The 5,342-nt window shown below is 36.5% G+C and overlaps 1 protein-coding gene across 2 annotated transcripts in view; it reads left to right on the top strand.

Moving 5' to 3' along the window:
• RHBDD1 (rhomboid domain containing 1) overlaps positions 1 to 5,342 on the top strand; it is a 113,560-nt gene that overhangs the window by 46,293 nt on the left and 61,925 nt on the right. The window lies entirely within an intron of this gene.

The raw sequence follows: 5,342 nt of genomic DNA on the forward strand, positions 1-5,342 counted from the left end.
CTTGAAATTAGGTAGCATGAATCCTCTAACTTTCTTCTTTTTCAAAATTGCTTTGAACATTCTAGTTCCTTTGCCCTTCCACATAAATTTTACAAGAATCTTGTTGATATCTACTAAAAATCCTGCTAGGATTTTTATTCTATAGGTCCATTTAGGGAGAATTGGCATCTTAACAAGAATGAGTTTTCCAACCCATGAATACAGTATATTTCTCCATTTATAGGTCTTCTGTGATTTCTTTGACCACTGTTTTTTAGTTTTGAACCTACAGATCCTCCATATATTTTCTTAGATTTATACCTATTTTATGTTTTTTGGAGGGGGAGGTATGCTATTGTAAATAGTACTTTAAAAACATTTCTCTCATCTGTTGAGATTATATACTCTTTCTTCTTTAGTTTATCAACAAGCTAAATTTTTGGATTTTTAAAGTTGAAGCAGGTTTGCAATTCCAGGATAAATGCCACCTGGTCGTGATGTGTTACAATTCATTCTGGTAAAAATGCCATGTGTACCTGAAAAGAATGTGTATTCTGCTGTCGTTGGGTGTTCTATGCATGTTAATTAGATGAACTTAGCTGTTGTTTTTTTTCAGATCTTCTATATCCCTACTGATTATGTGTCTACTTGTTCTACTGAATACTGTACAGAGTATTTTGAATTATACAGAATTATTGTGAGTACTGCTATTGAATACATAGTGTTGCAGTGGCTACCCTGGATACACCAGGGGCTTCCAATTTCTCTGCCATTACCTTGTTCTTAGAATGTGGGCTGATTTGTTCTCACTGCTGCTTGAACTTCAGTTTCTGGTCCTCCGTTTGTGCTGTGACTTGGATAGGTTTTCCTTTCTCTCTGTTGTCCCTCTCCCAGTGGTATACTGCGATTACTTGTTCCTCTTTTTAGTCTGGTGGTGGGAGGCGAGTGGGTGGGTATGTTCTGATTCAGTCTTAGTGTTGGGCAGTCACAGTCGCCCTGGGTTTGGTGCAGAGCTCACACGGCAGTGCAAGGCCCAGCCCATTTCCTAACAGGCCACGGACTGGTAATGGGCCGTGGCGGTTGGGGACTGCAGCCCTAAGGGGAACAGTGGTTTTTGCCCTTCTTCCAAGTATTTAAGGCTTTTGTTCCATAGGGACAGAAGGGAGAAGGATCTAGGCAGCCTTTCATACCTTTCTTGCAGCAGCTGCTGTTCTTTCCCCCAGGGCTGTACCATAATGATCAAGGATGCTTTCTCTGGACTCTCACCAGTCTCTTTTGTGACACCAGGTCCTGAGAAGAGCCTGAAAGTGGTGTGAATTCCTTTATATCACAGCCCCCAGGGGTCCGGTGCTTTAGCTAGCTCACGTTCAGCCTTTACCAATCTGTTCACAATTTTGGCCAAATGCTTTTTGCTGGTATCTAGCAGAGCCTATCCTACGTAAGTGAGTGCTCATGGACCATTTTAGATTTATGTTTGTTTGGTTGAATGCCCTACTATCTCAGCTTTTTGTTGAGCTCAAGAGAAGTTATTAATTTTCAGATTGTCCAGCATTCATTTTTACTGTAAGGATGGGGGAGTGATGATGCTCTTTCCAGATTTCTGCATCCCAAGTGGAAACTGGGAGCATTGCTTATTCTTCATGGGATTTGAATCTATCATTCCTTGCACATTTATTTACCAGGCTCTTAAAAAAAAAATAGGATCTTTCCCTCATGAAATGGGTAGAAACTATATTTTCTTCTATAAAGCCTGGGTAAATACTTAATTCTGTCTTAGATTCCCAGTTTTCATACTAAAGGGTTAGTATAAGAGTTATAATAACACTGAGTTTTGAAAAGGCCAACTAACAGAAATTTATTTGGTGGAAAGAATGCCAGTTCTGCAAGAAACATCCAGCACCAGTTATAGTCATGCAACACATAACAATTTGGTCAATGATGGACTGTATATACAATGGTGGTACCATAAGAGTGTAAAACTGTATTTTTATTTTACCTTTCTATGTTTAGATACACGAATACTTACCATTCTGTTATAGTTGCCTACAGTATTCAGTACAGAAACATGATGTATGGGCTTATAGCCTAGGAGCAACAGGCAACATCTTACAGCCCAGGTGTGTAGTAGGCTATAGCTATACCATCTAAGTTTGTGTTAGTACACTCTATGATATTTGCACAAGTACAAAATCACCTGATGGTGCTCGCTTTGGCAGCACATATACCAAAATCACCTGATGACATATTTCTCAGAACATATCCCCATTGTTAAGTGACACATAATTGTAGTTTCAAACTGTTCCTTAGTTAAAGATATTGTAATGGTAAATTAAAAGATCAAGGCAGCAACTTTCTATCCTCAGATTTGCTATTATATTTCTTAATAGTACCTGGCCATAATTACAAGTCCTAAAGACCATGCCAGGAATAATAGTATCTGAGTAGCCTTTGTAGAAGAAATATTGAAATCCCTATTATTCCAGGGGCCTCCACATTTACTACTGTTAACAGAAATCTTGTCTTGTTCTGTTGGCAGTCTAAGCTTTTATAAACGAGTCCAAGAGGCAGCTGATACCACAATAATAGAAAATTTTGGAGAAAAGCCATCTTTTTTTCTTTGAGTCAAAAGGCAGATGCCAACTAGAAACATTAGCTCATTGCATTTTTTCTTCTTCCCTTTCCCCCCACATCCCTCCATGTATAATTTGTGCTTCTTTTTTTTTTTTTTTTTTTTAATAGCCTGCCACCAAGTTCAGCTGGCACTGGGTACAAAGCTCTGTCCTTTTCAATTTCTGTCTGCCAGCCTGGAGCATGTGTACTGGTTAAAGCTGGAAATCCTTACTGACATGTGGAGTAACTTGTGCTTCTTTTCTTAGACTCTTCTGAAAGGCAAATGGCCACAATCACACTTTGGCTGTCTTGTGAAAATCAGGCAGAATTGTTATCCCCCACCCTGCACTGTGCATTCGGGGTTGCTGGGTAGCCATATGTGAAACTATAGTAGAATATACTACAAAGGTCTTGGCTTGAGAATGAAACTGATTGCTGCTTTGTCTCTTAGACTTTAGATGGAAAATTACCAGGAAGACATATTGGAAAAAAATTTAAGTTTCAAGTTAATATCTAGTGTTTTTGTTATTATCAGATCATTTGGTGATATTTTCAATTCCTGTTTATAAGCATCATTAGTTCATAGGGACCAATACATTTTAAGTAGAAGAAAAAGAGAATTTATTTTAAGTTGTACATTTTTCTTTTTACTGAAGCAACATCAAGGTATGTAAAAGTATAATTTGTCTTATTATTGTATGGAAATTTTTAAGAAAAATGGAATAAATCATGTTCATGTTCTTTTCATCTTTGATGGTGTGATACAAAAAGAAAAGGATAGGAGCTTCAGTGGCCCGAGCGTCAGTCCTGACATAACCATTAACTAATTTTACTTGAAGTGTGAGTCACTGAATCTGATCAGATCTCAGTTTTATTGTTATTTTTTATAATGAAGGGAGGTAAATTGGGTACTCTTCAAAGTCTCCTCCAGTTCCATTATTCTATGATAACGGACTGAGTGGTGGGGAAGGCTGTAGCTAAAAGGAGGTAAGAGTATCAGGAACATTGGCGTTTGACATGTAGGTTTCAGGGCTCACAGATGAAAGATCTGTGGAAGATAAATTCACACAGCTATATAAGGCATATCTAAATTGATAAATACATGCATTAGGTGGTAGTGTCTTATTCAGTTGCATGATTATATGACCTTTCATTGGCCCAGTGCAGGCATAATGCAGTTGGCAATTTTTAAAATATGCAAATTTTCACTGCTGTCTTGCTTGGCTTAGCAGGAGTGTTACAGCTGGGACAGAGATGTACAGCTAATTCTGTGTGACCACTTAACTTTTTTTTAAAAGTAATTTGGTGTGTTTTCCCCCAGGAAAACTTTCTATGTAATAAAAAAGTACCATCTGCCAGATTTTCTAAAAGCAATTTCAATGCGAAACAATGCTTGCTTTGGATTACTGGTTCTTACTTGCTGCTTTGTATGTTGAAGGTATTCATTTCAGTGAATAAAGTTTGATATTCATGACTGTGTCTAGATGTGAAATTGTGCACTCAAAGAAATATAAGGACATATTCTTCTCAAATCTGTGAAACAATATGTAAATATCCCAGCCAGGAAGAGGAATAATAAAGTGAGTGGACCAGAGTTTGTTTAGGTCCCTGTTGGGAAGTAACAGGCTTCTGTTTAGGTTCCATATTTAAAAATGTGAATTCTAGCCCAGTCATTGCTTTAAAAAAAGAGGTGGGGCAGAGAGGAGATACATGCAATTTAAATGTTTGGGAAATTGACATTAATAGTTATATATGAATTAATTATAGTCTTCTCACCTCTTCTACCTATCCCCATGATCATCATTTATTGAAAGGCATTATTCAGATGCTAATGAGTAGAGTTAACAATAAAAGTATAAGCAAAACTCTAATGAATTAATTCTATCCACCTGTGCCCCCACCTCTGCACACAGAGACTACGTTTTGGGCCACCAAATTTTAATGGTTTCAGAACTCTTACCTTGCAATGTTCATGGTGTTCGTTCTGTTATTCATCATAACCTTATATGAGCCCCTCATATGTGTCAGCATCATAGGCTGTTAAGCCTTATAAGCTATAGAAATGAATGAATATTGTTCTTTACTATCAAGGTAAAAATACTCTTCTTTCTGCCAAACGAAAAGAGATTGAAGTGACCTACTTCAGTTGAACTAACCGATATATTAGATTTAGGAAAGAGATATAGTAACTTTTGACTTCATGTGAGGTGATCACTTACCAGTCTATGACTTTCTGTACTTCAGCAACCATGATTCCCTAAGTTACGTTAGAATTTATAGAAAATGCAGTTTACTAATATAGTGATTTGGATACTCAAGTTATTTATACAATTTTTAATCTCAGAATTTACTGATGCATATATTCATGTTCCATAAGATCAAATCTAATTGGAGAAAGCTATTACTATAGACCTGATTCAGAAACCCTTGTCATTTCTATAAAAATGTATTAATTTGGAAAAGAGATATCAGATAGTACTTTAAAATTGCAATGGATCTTACATTTTTATTGATCAAAAAGTTAACAGTGTGAAGTTTTTATACTATGTATCTGTACTAAAAAATGAAACAAAACAGTACCCTTTTTTTGAGCTGAGGGCAATAAACTTTGCTTTATAAACTCAATAGTTGATATTTTCAACGAATAAAATTCCATTCTCTTTTAATTTGAGCCTTTTGAATTCCTTCCTGAGCATTGTAAGTACACATCAAAAGTGTATCTAACATTTTGCAAGGCCGTGTCTTAACATTTT

The sequence above is a fragment of the Propithecus coquereli genome, unplaced genomic scaffold (assembly GCF_000956105.1).
Source record: "Propithecus coquereli isolate 6110/MARCELLA unplaced genomic scaffold, Pcoq_1.0 Scaffold18, whole genome shotgun sequence".
Taxonomy (NCBI): domain Eukaryota; kingdom Metazoa; phylum Chordata; class Mammalia; order Primates; family Indriidae; genus Propithecus; species Propithecus coquereli.